The sequence below is a fragment of the Leopardus geoffroyi genome, chromosome A3 (assembly GCF_018350155.1).
Source record: "Leopardus geoffroyi isolate Oge1 chromosome A3, O.geoffroyi_Oge1_pat1.0, whole genome shotgun sequence".
Classification (NCBI taxonomy): domain Eukaryota; kingdom Metazoa; phylum Chordata; class Mammalia; order Carnivora; family Felidae; genus Leopardus; species Leopardus geoffroyi.
Genome location: NC_059336.1, coordinates 85,566,126 through 85,583,375, shown reverse-complemented (window position 1 = coordinate 85,583,375; position 17,250 = coordinate 85,566,126). Strand labels below are relative to the sequence as shown.

At 37.9% G+C, this 17,250-nt stretch overlaps 1 protein-coding gene across 2 annotated transcripts in view; it reads left to right on the top strand.

The window, feature by feature from the left end:
- The window catches only part of PPP3R1 (protein phosphatase 3 regulatory subunit B, alpha), a 70,819-nt gene that overhangs the window by 3,172 nt on the left and 50,397 nt on the right, over window positions 1–17,250 (top strand). The gene's annotated exons all lie outside the window — the stretch shown is intronic.

Here is a 17,250-nt window from a genome sequence, read left to right as displayed (position 1 = left end):
TCCTTCAAGTTCTGGCATATTCCAGAATCCTGGGAAAATAATATGTGGTAAATGGCTTTTTATGTAAGACCCACTTTCTCTTCAGAGCTGTTCTTTATCCCACTCCATTTTCAAACAGGGAGCCTTGGCAGGAATCCTGCCACTTCTCCCCTTTTCTGTTAGTATTTTGCTGCTGTTTGCAGCCTTATGGGGCTCCTTTCGCTGCTGCTTTTCTCTTTGCACTGGCGAACCGGAAAGGTCCAAGGTGTATATTCATGAAAACGTAGTCCTGCTCGGTCTTTGATAAATGGAGATACTTGTTTTTAAAGCTTCCTTACTGTCAAGGGTTTTTCGTTTTCTTTGTTACCGTCGTAAGTCTCTCTCTCTTGTGGTGGTTGTTTTTGAATCATGGCGATTTAAATTTGTCTTTCCTTACCCTCACATTAATCCCTAGGTAGAATTCATTGCTGTAGTGTTTCAAACCGACGCTAGGGGTGTGTCTCCCGCCTCTGTCACCGTGGCCAAGAAATCAACGACGCCCTTTTAGCCTGTTACCTTACCGGTTCTCTTGCTCCGGGTAGCCGCTGTAGTTTCCTCTTGGCAATCACGAACTGTATACGTAGTAGTTAAAGTTCGCAGTGCTTTTCCATGCAAGATAGTCAAACATGGAATTTGGTGGTTACACTTTTTCTAAAAGTCTTCAAACAGTTGTCAGAAGATTTCTAGACCGATTGTTTGACGTTGGGTAATTTCTTGTATTGTATTTCACCCCGTATGTAGAAATCAAATATTTGAAAATAGAGTGGTGGATTAGTGAAGAGAGAAATTCAGTTGATTGCAACTTAAAATCAGTTTGGTGTGATTGTGAGGGGACAGAGTGAAACTAGAAAATTCAAGTCAGCTTTTATTGAAAATACAGGGCAAAAGATTAAGTGCACTTTTCAGTGTACTTAAAATCCAGATTAAGAACAGACTTAATAAATGATTGGTGATTTTGATATATAGAGGAAAATTTTCCCTGTCAACTTGGGAGGCTGCTCAGAGACAACTTTGGCCGTCAAAGTTACAAAACTTAGGTTTTTCCAGACTACTACAGAAAGCAGCTTAGATCAAGGCCCTTCATAGAGCAGTCTTTTTGTTGCCATAGTTTTTTGGAGTTAGGAATTGCACTTTAGTGCTTTAATACCACTTCCTTATACATATATTTTACTTGACGGTCAGGATCTTGAAGATCTTTGGCCATTGCAGTGAATGTTTTTACCTGCATTTCATTGTGAGGAATAACGATCCAACTTTTTGTTGCTTGTGTATTATATATCAGAATGTGCTGTTTTCCAAGTAGTTTGCTTGCTTGCTTGCTTGTTTTCTGTAGTGTGTCCCCTCAGGAACCTCCTCTCCCCCTTTTTTTGTTCTTAAATTTACTTTCCTGGTGCTCAGTGTTTTCTTATCTTTAAAAATTTTAAGACTTATTTTATGATGTTTTCTTATAGGTGATTATTTCCCTCTTTCTAGTTTTCTCTTTAGTATTTATTTTCTGATTTACTCTTGGTTCTTTTAGTCTGCCATTCTCTCAGTTCCATTTCAAGACCTAGTTAATTTGTTGTGACAGAGGCCTCCCAACTTTAGGATTATTTTGGTCTGTTGAATGTAGTAGCACTGGTTTGAAAGTGTCAAGACGATACCTATAGCTGAATTCTGCTATATAGGATATTAATTAGCTCAAATAAATTGGGCTTTGGAGTGATCTGGTTCACTGTTCTAGTTAATGGAGTATAAAGTTCTGAAAATTTTCACTCCCTTTGGAAAACTTTATTATAACTCTTACTGAGTATCATGAACCTGTTTACAGTTTTGTCAGTGGGTTTTAATTTAGGAATTAACTTATGAATATCACTGATTAATTCAAGTAAGGGGAAGGTAAAAAGATTGGATTGAACCTATCAACAATCTTTTCTGACAGGTATTTATTTTAGTTGCTACATTAAATATACTTTATTTCTTCTTTGCCTAAGAGTTCAGTCTTTCCCTCCCTTCACCTCTTTTTGAATTTTAAACTGTTGAGCATCCAGGTGGGATGAAGATTTTATATACACAACACACACACACTTGAGTACTGTGCTTCTAGGAATTTTCCCTTACTGGTCAGTTGTCTATGGTAAAAATAAATATTTGTTTATAGAAATACATAAATAGATAACTTCACCATTTTTTCTATAGGTGGACATGTGTATTTAAATAGAGTACTTCAGTGTTAATGGCATGCAGAGGAATGTAAAAAGAATTAAATGATAAAATAGAGTGTTTAGGTCTGTGGGATTGAAAAGTTTTTGGAGGAGTAAATTTTTAAGGGCATTTTTAGAAACTTCGTTAACTTTTCATGTATCAGAAATAGTTTTTCTTGCCATGTACTTAGGATAATTTAAAAATAGGATTTTATTTTGGATGCATATATGAATATAGTGCGTAAGTAATTGGCTTTTCTTTTAAATTTTGTTTCTTGGGAAACCTTAAATCTTGTAAATGACCTTTTTATATCTCTGTGTTTTTTAAAAATGTTAATTTATTTGAGAGAGAGAGAAAAAGCAGGGTAGAGGGGGAGAGAGAGAATCCCAAGCAGGACCACTCTCAGCATGGAGCCCCACTAGGGGCTTGATCTTACTACCACGAGATCACAACCTGACTTGATATCAATAGTTGGACGCTCAAACGACTGAGCCACCTAGGTGCCCCTATTGTTGTGTTTTTAAACTTATTAAAATCATCTCTACAATGTATAAATAGAACTTAAAACATTTATTGCTGTCTACGATACCTGCACTTAGAGTTGCACACAACATACTCTAATTCTGTGACAAAGGCTACTTCAACAGCAAAGCAAGCAACCTGTCTTATGGTCAGCAGAATTAAAACTGACATCAGTCATGAGGAGAAAATTTCTCTGCTCATTATGTCCCACAGTGGATGAGAAAATTGAAAAGGTGCAGATTGCAAGGTAAAGAAGCTAAGGGTCAGTTGGCAGAGCAGTGCGAGGGACAGACAAGTGTGGGAAGGTTGAAGCATCTGTCATAGGTAGTAGGGCAAGCAAAAGTACAAGGCAGTATAAGGAAGTCAGCTTGGGCAAGGAGGATTAAGTGAGTCAGACTGACCATGGGCCCAGAGTCTGGGCAAGCAACAGGATTCATTCATATCACGAGTACTTGTAGATTTTGTCTCATGTTCATTGGTTACTGTGCTTGGTTGTTGAGGATGTTAAAATGATTAAGGCAGGTTTCTTACTGTCATTTTCGTCTATAACAGTAGACAGTGCTAGTAGGTGTGAAAAGTTAGCTCTAGTTTTATGAATAATACAAAGTCTGATAGAAATTGAGGAAAGAGCAAGATCAGTTTCTTCTGGGATAGGGAAAGTTTTATGAATCAGGTGACAATTGAGCTGGGATTAAAAAGGTTATTAAGATTGCAGTAGGCAGAGTTGGAGGCATCAAGGAAAAGACTCTTTAAATCCTGGAGAAAGGAAGAGAAAACATATATTTGGAACACTAGTATTCAAAATGTGGTTCTTGGGCCAGTAGCATCATCTGTGAATTTGTCAGGCCCTAGTCTGGACCAGCTGAATTCAAAACTCTACGGATGGGGCCAAGCAGTCTAGATTTTATAGCTTTTTAGGTAATTCTGAAATATGCTAACTTTTCAGAGCAACTATTTAGAAAATAGCAAGGAATGTTTTTATTTAAATTTTACTTGAGTATTTGTTGACATACCTCATACTGGCTGTACAAACATAAGACATAATTGTAATTTCCAAGGAACTTAATCAAGTGGAATAAACAAGACAATTATGCATGGTGACGTGCTATTAACAAACTAAAGTTGGGGGTGCTTAAGAGTACATAGCAGGGGAGGGGTACCCAGCTGCGTCAGTCAGTGGAGCATGTGACTCTTGATCTCCAGGTTGTAGTTTGAGCCCCACACTGGGTGTAGAGATTACTTTAAAATCTTTAAGTAAAAATACATGGCAGGGGAGAGGCTTAATCTAAACTGGGATGAGGATGAGGCAATGAGATGAATGTCCCTCAGAGGAAGCTTCCGGGGAGAGATGGTGTCTGAGCAGAGTCCAAGGGTGCGTATTTAGCCAGTGGGAGAGGTGGTCTGCTTAGAGTATTATGTTTAAAGCCATAAGATATGCAAGCCTGTTTAGCCTGGTTGGAGGGTAGAGGATTAGGGTGGAAAGGAGAAAGAGGGTGGTCGGGTAGATTGAGGCAAGACCATGGAGGGGCTTGCATATCATATGAAGGAGTTAACATTTTTTTCCCTAAAGCCACTGGGAAGCTATTATTTTTAAGAATGACATTGTCTCATTTACTTTTTTAGAGAGATTAGTCTGGTAGCCATATGGATAATAAAGTAGAATAAAAGAATGTAGGTATGGGGACCAATTAAGAAATTATTACAGTAATTCATGTGAGAAGTAAGGACTCAAAAAGAATGTAGGAGCAGTGCAAATGGAGAGGAGAGACCAAGTATGAGACATTTTAGGAGCAGAAGATAGGACTTGGTGACTGTTGGATTGTGGGTAAGGAAAGGGATGAACCCTGTGTGGCTTCTGGCTTGGGTGACTGGATAGATGATAGTGGTATCCGTTCAGCAAATATTTATTGAACACCTACTAGGGTAAGATTCAGTTCTTCATATTCTAGGGGTATATGAGAAATGCTGTCCCTGTCCTCAAGAAACTTCAGTTTGTTGGTATGACTTGTTTTATCTCTAGTGTTCTCTCCTCATTTGGTAATCAATGCTTGGAATGCTATGTTGCAAGATTCTAAGTTCGTTAGGATACAGTGCTGTGAAACATTAACACTGCCTGCCACATAGATATCATGGTCTACGATAGAAGAAGCTTGGTATTCTAAAGGTAGGAAGAGATAAATATGTTACAACAGTGATTCTTAGTACCTGGATCTTGAACTAGCTGTATCAACATCATCTGGGATCTTGTCAGAAATGCACATTCTCTGCCTAGGAGGTATAGGAAAAGGAGATTAAGGGAGTGTTAATAAAACTGTTAATAGAGGTCATAATCTCTAAGTAACTTCAGTTAAAATCTGGGTGATGAAAATAAGATTGTAAGGAAATGTAAACTCTAAGAATGCAGAGGCCTTGTCTTTAAGATTACAAATACTTGGTATATACCAAATTTCTGTTTTGGACCTGTTGAATTTAAAGTAGTCCTGGATCATCTAGTTGGAAATGGCCAGCAGGTAATTGGCTCTCTATATCTGGAACTCAGAAGAGAAATCTGGGCTGGGGTTAAAGATTTGAGCATTGTCTATGCATGTGTATTAGGTAGTAAATGAAGCCATGAAACTGGATGAAATTATAGAGAAAATATAAAATGAGAAGAGGGCAAACCCTCAAGCACACTGCATTTAAGAGGAGGTAGATAGAGGATGAGGAATCTGTGAAGGTTATCTGAGAATAAATTGCCAGACAGTTGGAAAATTAGTTAAGAGTGAAGTCAGATTTGAAGGAGTCAGCAGTGCCTAGATTTTGCAAAGATTGGGAAAGAGAACTTACAAGTGTCTTTTAGAGGCATCAGGATAGTTATAGTGATCCTGGCAATAGTACAAGAAAACAGCATTTTGTCCTGGTAGCAAGGAAAACCAGGATGCAGTGAGTGAGGAATAAATAGGTAGCTAGACACTGAGTGTAGATTGTTCCTTGAAGCTTCCACTAGAAGGAGAGAAGATAAAAGCTGCAAAGTTGAGGTTTGAGAAAGAATTTATTTGGGGGTAAAAGGAATAGCCTGGAAAGATGGAGTGTGTTTGAAGATTTAAAGGGAAAAGATGGAGTTATTAATAGTTTGAGGTTCCCCAAGAAGATAGGAAATATGGTTCTCTTTAGGCAATAAGAGATTTTTTTTTTTTAATGTTTATTTTTGAGAGAGAGAGAGCATGAGCTGGGGAGGAGTAGAGAGGGAGGGAGACAGAAAATCCAGACAGGCTCCATGCTCTGCGCTGTCATCAGCACAGAGCCCGATACGTGGCTCGAACATAGGAACTGAACCGTGATAGCATGACCTGAGCCAAATGAGCCAAAGTTTAATGCTTAACCAACTGAGCCAGCCACCCAGGTGTCCCGGCATAAGAGATCTTTTTTTTTCACCTGTTAATACAAGAGAGGAGATAAAATTGAAAACTGTTAATAGAGGTCATAACTCTAAGTAACTTCAGTTAAATTCTAGGTGATGAAAACAAGATTGTAAGGAAATGTAAACTCTAAGAATGCAGAGACCTTGTCTTTAAGATTACAGATACTTGGTATATACCAGATATTAAGTAGTGTTAGAAGGAATATGTAAATGAGTAAGTGGCATAAAGGAGTAAGTGCTGATGAGACCATGGAGGCAATGAGTGTTCCTTTTTTGAGACATTTATGAAAAAAAGGACAAAGAAAAGTTAATTTCAGTGGTTTACAGTTGGGATGTATTCTATTTAGGATAGCAGATGTTGGTATTCTTTAGAATTAGAAGAGAAGCCAGGTGAGGGAGCTCTAAGAAAGGGTGATTAATGGAATGAGTCCTAGAAGTGGCAGAAAGAAGAGGGGAGGGATAAAGGGAAAGGAGGGACATCAAAAGAGGGGAAAAAAATCAGAGTGAGGAAAGTAGGCCATGGCAACAGATTTGTTTTAATAATGGAGTTCATGCGGTATGACCTAAGTCATCTCAGTAATTTGAGATAGTTTGAGGCAAGATCATCTGAAGTTGAGATTAAGGCTAGGCAAATGGGGTGAGATTGAGGGTGAGGAGTATGGAAAAGGATTATAATACTTATTTGGGGAGATTTGATATGCAATTAATAGGGTATTAAGTGAATGTTGTTAAATAGTAAGTGGACCCAGGAGAGAGCACCAGTGAGTCGGTGACCTAGGGAATGGATCTAGGAAATTGGAGTATTAACAAGAAAAGAGGTTAGTACTTTGTCAGTCTTTTTTTTTTTTTTTTAAGTTTATTTATTTTCAGAGGGAGAGAGAGAGGGGGGAGTGTGTCAGTGCACGAGCAGGGGAGGGACAGAGAGAGAGGGAGAGAGAATCCCAAGGAGGCCCCGTCTGCAATGACGGCATGGAGCCTAACATGGGACTCTATCTCACGAATTGTGAGATCATGACCTGAGCCAAAAATCAAGAGTCAGAAGCTCAACCGACTGAGCTACCCGGGTGCACCTGTCAGCCTTTGTTTTAATAACTTCTGATGAAATTACATAGGTCTAAAAGGAACCATTTTTCTGAATTCAGATTTTATATAAGGGCTATATCTAGTTGTAGATTGATATTCTTAATTTTTTTTAAAGTTCTAAGGACACTATTAATACATTTGCTTAAAAATTCAAATTATACTGAAAGGTATAAATGGCAAGTGAGCCTTTTCTGGGCACCTCTTTTGCTTGTATTGATCACTGTTAAGTTTCTTGTATACTTTTCCAAAATGGAGCTTTTTGGTGTTTTTTTCAACCCACGGCAGTGTATGGATTTATTACTATTTCATAATTAAAGAGATTTTAACGATACCATGGTCTAGTTACTCCTTACAATGTCATTCCAAGGTTTTTAACTGTATTTCAGTTCAGCACTGACTCAAAAACAATTCAGTGTAGTTTTTTAATCAGCGATTTTGTAATGATTGAGGTTAAAAGTAATCTCTACACACAGTGTGAATTGAACTCACAACCCTGAGATCAAGAGCATATGTTCTGACTGAGCTAGCCAGGCCCCGTGAGAAAATATTTTACCAGAACATTTTTTTGTACTTATTTTTTCTACTTATCACCTTGTTAAGCATTAACTAAATGGGTAACAATTTCTTTCTTTCTTTCTTTTTTTTTTTTTAACTTTATTTTTGAGAGAGAGTGAGCAGGGGAGGGGCAGAGAGAGCCAGAGCCAGAGAATCCCAGGCAGACTCTATGCCATCAGCACAGAGCCTGACGTGGGGCTTAAACTCACAAACTGTGAGACCATGACCTGAGCTGAAACCAAGAATGGGATGCTTAACCAACTGAGGCACCAAGGTGCCCCAGGATAACATTTTTTTTTTAAATTAAAACAAGAAAATGATCTCCAAAATGTAGTCTATAAAGCATGCATTTTATTTCAAGCTTGCCAGATTAAAATTACTTCCTCACTTTTATACTTACAAATAAACCTTCTCTTCAGCAGCCCACATCTACTCTCTTTTCTGAATTTTCTCCTTGAACTCCCATACCCTTTTTGTGATTATAAGTTGACATTTAATGTGTAGATCTGGCACAGGAGTAGATTTCGAGATGTGATTACTGTATGTTTTTGGGTTTGTCTTTGGTTTTGATAATCCTGTACTATAAAAATGTTTTTAACACTTGAAGATTTCTGTAAGAAATCTTTTATTTATTTTTTTTAATTTATTATTTTTTTTAATGTTTGTTTATTTTTGAGACAGAGAGAGACAGAGCATGAACGGGGGAGGGTCAGAGAGAGAGGGAGACACAGAATCTGAAACAGGTGCCAGGCTCTGAGCGGTCAGCACAGAGCCCGATGCGGGGCTCGAACTCACGGACCGCGAGATCATGACCTGAACCGAAGTCGGACACTTAACCCACTGAGCCACCCGGCCCCCCCAGAAATCTTTTAAAATTTAGCATTGAAAACGCAGTGACCCATAGGTTCTTACAAGTTCCTTCCTCAGAGTTTTGTTTTGTCAGTTAAAGCCCTTTATTAGGTGTATCATAAGGAGGGCCGTGTTGATAATCTATTGCTATCCCAAGAAACATTTCTGTGAGATGATACTTTGAATTGTTTTTGTAGCATAATTAAATTTATCTGTACTCTAACCAGGTCTCTTTTGTCCTTTGTAAATAATAAGAGTATTTTTGTGTGTGAGAATTAGGTATGCATTTTAAAACCTAGGTACAAGGTAGTGAAGCATAGCAACCTACCATTGGGTTTAATGGAGCTGTCTGTTAGCACTTTTATTTATCCTTAATCTGTCTAGTTTTAAGGCTGATTTTTTTTGTCCTATCTACCTGAGTCTGATGCCACAACCAATCTCCTATTATAGGTGTGCAGTAAGCCAGCATCCTGGGGTATTATTTACTTGTAAGGCAGTCTTTAATAGAAATTGTTAATGTCAGGAAAGAAAAGTGCGAGTAGGTAGTAAGGGAAATCTGTGATTTTAAATCTATTTGTGTTACAACTGTTTTCCTAACAGATACAGTTTTATGAATTATAAACTAACTCATAATCTTTTTCAAGTAAATAATGAAATTTATGGACATATATTTACGCTCTGCTTTTCTGTTTGGCTGTCACTCTGTCATCATACTTCTTGACTATTTGCTCATTTTCTTGTTTTTCAGTACACTACAGTCTAGATCTGTGATGTCCAAATTACTAGCCACATGGGACTATTAAAATTTTAATTAAAATGAATTAAGATAAAATAAAATTATAAATTTAGTTCTTTAGTCACAGTAGCTACATTAAAAATACTTAGTGGCTACTTGTGGCTAGTGGTTACTACATTTGTGCAGATATAGAATGTTTATGTCATTGCAGAGCAGAAATGTTTATTAGATAGCACTGGTCTAGAATGATTACGTATCTGCATTTCACTGAAAGTTATTATGTTGGCAGTAATCTAATTACTAGCATGAGATTTGGAGTTAGAAAGATTTGAATTTGGATTCTGGTTCTGCCATTCATTAGCTATGTGACCTTGAACAAACACCATAAGCTCTCGACCTTATTTAGTAGTGTAAATTGGGAATTAAGAACACCTCAAATTGTGACAATAATGAGTGTCTGGAAATCCAGTTGGTACTCATTAAATGTATCTGGTTCTTCTTTCTTTGTACTTGGCTTCTTTGTAACGTTGGAACTTGTTGGAAACTCTTGGGAGTTCTTTCCTTTTTTGGCTTCCGTGACATTTTCTGCTAGTTGCTGTTCTGCGTCTCTGACCATTTTTAATCTTTGTTGCTAGCTTTTCATCTGGGTTTGGTCCAAGGCCCTCTAAGTATTGATTGTATCACTTTCCCATTTAAAATCCTATATATCATAGGATTAACACAGCCTTAACATAGCTCAGAGACTCGATAGGTTCTACCTATTGCTTACTTTGCTTATTTCACCATGTTCCTGCTTTTGCTCTATGCTCCAACAACTTGGTCTTGTTACGTTTTATTAAGTATTGTATGCTAGGTTTATTCTGCTGTCTGTTTATTAGTACTGTCAGAGCTTTTTGCATCGGCTATGTTTGGAATGCCACAAAAGTCCCTCAAGTAAGTGACTGGGCCTCCCACCCCCATGGCAGGTCACACCACGTTCCTATATTATGCCAGCTGCCAGCATAGATTCCTCCATATTATAAGAATTTAATAAATATTTGTTGAACGGGTGAATTGAGTGAGTGCATAAATTCTTTGTTTATTTTCAAAGTTTCATCATCTCTTACGCAGTGATGATTCATATCTTCAGCCTGCATCATTCTTTTCTGTTCAGTCTGAGGATCTAACTGCTTATAGGATATTCACTCTAAATAAAGGTGTGTGTAAGTCACCTCAACTCATCATAACTAAAACCACATTCATTATTGTCTTCCTATTCATGCTTCCATTATTCCCTAATTTTTCTTATTGGAAACAATTATCAATTCATTCACTCCTGGCCGGAAACCTGGCATACCTTCTTCTCCCCTTTACTACTAAAGTCTTAAGCAGTTCTCAGTTGCAGCCTGTGCTAAGAGTAGTAGAACATAGAAACATGTGGCCTGACCTGTGGGGGTGGGAGGCTGTTACTTACTCAGTTACTTACTTGAGGCATTCCTGTTGAGTTCACATACTATTACTGATAAAGAGGAAAACGTATTTATAATGTTCCCAGCGTGTTAATACTTTGTGCCATCAAGCAGTGACAGCTGAATCCAAAACACACTAACAAAGCTAAAAGTAGTGAGCTACCAAAGAATAATGTATACTATCCATACAGCCCACATTCTTCCTCATGACTCAGTTTGGCCATTTATCTATGTTGGAAGAATTTATTGCACAGTTCCTCCAGATGTTTGTGCATTTTTCTTTTGTTTCTATAACTTAGTTTCAGATACCCCTTCTTAACACTTTTTTCTGTTACTTGCATCTGTACCTTTATTTTAAAAAAATTTAATGCTTTTTCCTTTTTTTTGAGAGAGAGCACAAGTGGGGGAGGGGCAGAGAGAGAGGAGACACAGAATCTGAAGCAGGATCAGACTGTGAACTGTCAGCACAGAGCCCGATGGGGCCTCGAACCCACAAACCGTGAGATCATGACTTGAGCTGAAGTCAGATGTTTAACTGACTGAGCCACCCAGGCTCATCTGTACCTCTTAAAAGTCCCATACTGGGGTGCCTGGGTGGCTCAGTCAGTTAAGCGTCCGACTTCGACTCAGGTCATGATCTCATGGTTCGTGTGTTCATGCCCTGCGTCGGGCTCTGTGCTGACAGCTTGGAGACCTGGAGCCTGCTTTGGATTCTGGGTCTCCTCTCTCTGCCCCTACCTTGCTTGTGTGCTGTCTTACTCTGTCTCTCAAAAATAAATAAATGTAATTAAAAAAATTTTTTAAAAGTCCCATACTTATTAGCACATCTTTATGCTTAATTAGGATTTTTGTTGGTTTTGTTGGTACTCTAATTGCATAGGTTTTGAGTGTCTGCTTCCAACTCTGTTTTCCTTAAGCCGTTTTGTTTATTTGTTTGTTTATTTTAAGTAAGCTTTTTGCCGAGCATGGGGCTTGAACTCATGACTCTGAGATCGAGTCACATGCTCTAATGACTGAACCAGACAGGTGCCCCAAGCGATGTTTTTTTGTTTTTGTTTTTGTGTTAATGTTTATTCATTTTTGAGAGAGAGAGAGAGAGAGAGAGAACATGAGCAGGGGAGGGGCAGAGAGAGAGGGAGGCACAGAATCCGAAGCAGGCTCTAGGCTCCAAGCTGTCAGCACAGAGCCCGATGCAGGGCTTGAACCCACAAACCGTGATATCATGACCTTAGCCAAAGGCAGGCGCTTAACTGACTGAGTCACCCAGGTGCCCCAAGCCATGTTATTTTTAATCGTAGTTTTAAGAGCATGAAGTTTTTTCAGGAGCATCAGTATCATGTTATAACAAACCTGTCTTCCCATTTAGAATCCCCCAAATGCCTCTTGAATCACCTTCTTTATCCCCATTGCCCCTGGCATTGTTGGAATTTCATTTATAGTTCATGTGGACTATTTCCATAGCCACCATAATGCTTTGATGTTTTTGCCTATTGTTTCTTCCTTCTTCATTCTGTCTTCCAGAGTTGCCACCAGAGTTTTTCTTCTGAAAAGGAAATCCAGTGTCACTGCCTTATTTGAAAGTCAATGCTACCTCTTCTATTAAAATTTTAAATTCCTTTGAATGCCACTCATGTTCTGATCATTGTTTCTAGCCATCTTTATGCTATAACCGAGTCAGGTTACTTGATTCTCAAGTGTCTCATCTTTTTTTTTTTTTAACTTATTGGTGCCTTTGTATATATCTTTTCTTTCATCTGCACTGTGCTTCTCCTTTCTCTGGCAAATATCAAGATCCTGTTCCAGTGGCATTGGGTGAAAACTTTACCAACTCCCTCAGGCAATTAATGGCCATTTGTAAGTAACTTTCATAATAGTATATACCATATTTCATTGTGTTTAATGCCTCCCCTGAACTGTGGCCTCCTCTAAAGCAGGGGATGCATTTTTATTCATCTTTGTAAAGCCTGTCCCCATTGTAGTATCTCTCATAGAATATAAGTGTAAGTGGTGGATAGGTAAATAGACACTTTGCTTGCTGGCTTGGGAAGCCAGCAGAGGTGCAGCTGGGTTAGTTATATTTATTGTCTAGGTCTGTGGAGGTATTTGAAAGTCCTATGCTTAAGTGCATTAGCACGGTGGGGAAGCTACTGAAGGATACTACTGATTCTGAAAGTTATAGGACTTCTTTTATGCTTCAAGAATTTTTTTGTGTATCTGAGTAAATTATCAGTTGGATGTATGTTATTTCATTTGTTAAATGGTAAGTAGACTTTTCCATAAATAAAGGAGACTCAATTTATAAATAGTGTTTTTGTTTACGTAAGTTGATTTACCATAACATTTTTGTACTAAGTGTATTCTAGAACAGCTGATAAACTGAGACTCCCGTTCTAGATCTTTGATTTCTTAATTTAGCGAACTTCTGTGTTTGCCCACTGCATATATCAAACATAGTGTTAGGGACAAAAATGAAGGAAAAAATACATAGCTCTAAAGATTCCATAGCATAGATTGAGTCAGGCACGTGGAGGAAAAAATGATAATACAATACAATTGTGTGTGTATGTGTATGTGTATGTATATGCACACACACACAGGTTTCAGTAGAGCTATTATAAGGTGCTAGATTTCTTCTGGTCACTCTGCTTGTCCAGTTTGAATTTGACATGTAGCAGCTATTTGGACATTTTATTCTGGTCATATTACTCCTAGAATAAAGTTGTATAATGTCAGACAATTAAGTACTGAAAGAAGACTGTCGTCATTTTGTTGTTACGTTGCTTTCAGTGAATTTTATTTGATGTTATGGAACATAATATCGTGTGGTGGAACACTGTTGAGATATAAATTGGAAGACCTCTAATGGAGTATGCTGAATTTACACACACACACACACACACACACACACACACACACACACACACACTATTTGTAAAGTGGCCACCAGACTGACTGATTTAAGAGTTCTTGTGGGTACTGAGTAAGATAATTATTAAGGTGCTTGATAAAGTGCAAAATACTGTTTAAAGTTTAAAAAATCAAACTACTAAAGTGTGGCTCAGTTGGTTAAGTGTCTGACTTCCGCTCAGGTCATGATCTCGTGGTTCGTGAGCTTGAGCCCCACAGCTCAGAGTCTGGAGGCTGCTTCAGATTTTGTGTCTCCCTCTCTCTGCCCCTTCTCCACCTATACTCTGTCTCTTTCTCTCTCTCTCTCTCACAAATAAACATCAAAAAAGTGTAAAAGAAAAATCAAACTACTAAAAACTAGTCTGTAGTATTCTTAGCAGATCTGGGTTTCATAATCACTTCATTCTGATTTCTGTGCAGCCTCTGTCCAGTAAGTACTCATTAACAAAGTAGAAAATGTATCAGAGTGTTGGGTATAAGTAACAGAATACCCACCCAACTAAATGTGTCCCAAATAATAAGGAATGTACTAATTCACAAAATGAGAAGCCCAGAATCACAGTTAACAGAGTGGTTCAGCAGTTCATCCAGTTTCATCAGGGACATAGGTCAAGTTCACATTAAAGGTCCACTTGTCCAAAGAGGACCGCCACAATTTCATATACCAGCATATGCCTGAAGAAAAAAAAAAGCGGGGAGCACTTTCTCAAGTGTCTCTTTTTATTAGGTTCCAAGTCTCATTACAGATTTTTTCTTAAGTTCGTTGTATTTTCCAGGTTTCTTACATACCAAAAAAAGACCTTTGTGCCCTTTGACCACCTTCCTTCAAGGCAGATTTTATAAATTGTCCCTAGCTTACCTTCCATCACTAGGCCTTATGTAATAAAAACAAGCTCAGTATTTTATTTGGTGCTCTGAACAGAAGTCACTGATTACTGATGGGATTGTAGGCAGTGAAATTATATCTGGTTTCTGATGTTAATACTGTATTTCTTCCCTCACCAATACGTGGCTATAACCCTGTGTTTTCAGCCTCTTCACAAAAGTATTTTTTGTACCTAGGTTACCCTAATCAAAATTCTGCTTCCTTACCAAGGATATCACTTGCCTTGCGCAGCAGCCGCCTCAAGTGAAGGAACAAGTTGGAAAACTTTCAGTAAAAGACCAGACAGTAAATATTTTAGGCTTTGTGGGCGCCATACAGTCTTTTGCAACTACTAAACTGCCATTGTAGCTTGAAGCAGCTATAGATAATACACAACAAATGAGCATGGCTGTGTTGCAAAAAAAAACCTTCGTATACAAACACAGGTGGCGAATTCTTTCTAAAAGTGCAAACGTCAAAAGAAAAATAAATTGAACATCATAAAAGTTAACTTTTATGCTTCAAAGAACATCAAGGAAATGAAAAGACAACCCACTGAATGGGATAAATTTTTACAATTCATAGACTGATAAGAGACTTCTGTCTAGAATATATAAAGAAGTCTTACAATGCAACAGTAAAAAACCCAGCTAAAAAGTGAGCAAAGGATTTGAGCAGACATTTCTCCAGAGAAGATAAACACATGTCCAATAAGCACATGAGAAGATGCTCAATATCACTAGAGAAATGCAAATCAAAACCAAAAAGAGATACCACTTCATACCCACTAAGCATGGCTATAATCAGAAAGACCAGATAAGTGTTGGTGAGGATATGGAGAAATCAAAATCCTCATAACATTGCTGGTGGGGATGTAAGTGTTGTAGCTGCTTTATAAAACATTTCTATAACATATTAAACATAGAGTTGTTATATAACCTTGTAATTCCATACCCAAGTATCCACAAGAAATGAAAGAAAAAACTTGTATATGAATGTTTATACAGTATTATTCATAATGGCCAAAAAAAAAAAAAAAAAAAAATGGAAACAGGCCACATGTACACAGATTAAATAAATTGTGGTATATCCATATAATATTATTGGCAGTAAAAATGAAGTATTGATTCTTGCTGTATTACATGAATGAACCTTGAAAATATTCTAAGTAAAAGAAGCCAGTTATGGAATACATACTGTATGGTTGCATTTATATGTGGTATTCGGAATGGGAAAGTATGTCAGTAAGTAAGTATGTCGGAATGGGAGTGACTGTCAGTGGATATGGGCATTCTTTTTAGTGTGAGGAATTTGATTGTGGTAATGGCTGCACAACTCTACGAAAAACCATCCACTTCAGGTGGGTAAATTGTATGGAATGTGAATTATATTTCAGTATAAAGCTATTTATTTTAGAGTGTGCGAGTAGGGGAGAGGGGCAGAGGGAGGGAGAGAGAATCTTAAGCAGACCCCATGCTTAGCGCAGAGCCCAACACGGGGCTTGATCCCACGACGCTGGGATCATGACCTGAGCTGAAATCAAGAGTTGGACACTTCACCGACTGACCCACCAAGGGGTCCCTAAAGCTATTATGTTAAAAAACCAAACCCATAAAAGCTATGGTAATCAGAACAGAATGGTATTGGCATAAAAACAAACACCTAGATCAGTGGAACAGAATATAGATCCCAGAAATAACCTACACATATATATGGTCAATTAATTTATGACAAAGGAACAAAGACTACACATTGAGAAGAGGATGGTCTGGTCTCTTCAATAAATGATGTTTAGAAAACTGGACAGGCACATGCAAAAGAGTGAAACTGGACCACTATCTTACACCATATACAAAAATCAATTCAAAATGGATTAAAGGACTTAAATGTAAAACCATAAAACTGGAAGAGAACTTAGCTCCTGGACATCTGTCTTGGTGATGATATTTTGGATTTGACAGCAAAAGCAAAGGCAACAAAAGACAAAGTGAACAAGTGGGACTGTCACACTAAAAAGCTCATGCACGGCAAAGGAAACTGTCAACAAAATGAAAAGGAAACCTACTGACGGGGAAAAATATTAATAAATCATATATCTGATAAAGGGATATTATCCACAATATATAAAGAACCCTACAACTTCATAGCAAACTGACAGTCCAATTCAAAAAATAGGCAGAAGATCTCTATAGACATTTTTCCAAAGAAGACATGCAGGTGGAAAACAGGTACATGAAAAGATGCTTAGCATCACTAATCATCAGGGAAATGCAAATTAAAACCACAGTGGGATATTACTTCACACCTGTTAGAATGGCTGTTACTAAAAAGCCAGATAATAAGTTTTGACAAGGATGTGGAGGAAAGAGAACACTTGTGCACTATTGGTGTTAAGTTGGTGCAGCCACTATAGAAAACAGCATGGAGGTTCCTCAAAAAATTAAAAATAGAACTGTATGAGCCAGCAATTCCACTTCTGGGCACTTATCTGAAGGAAATGAAAACACTAACTCTGAAAGATGTATGTACACTCAATGTTCATTGTAACATTTACGGTAGCCAAGACATAAAGCAACCTAAGCGTCTATTAATGGATGGATGGATGAATGGATAAGAAACTATGGTGTGTGTGTGTGTGTGTGTGTGTGTGTGTGTGTAGGGTGGAATATCACTGTCATAAAAA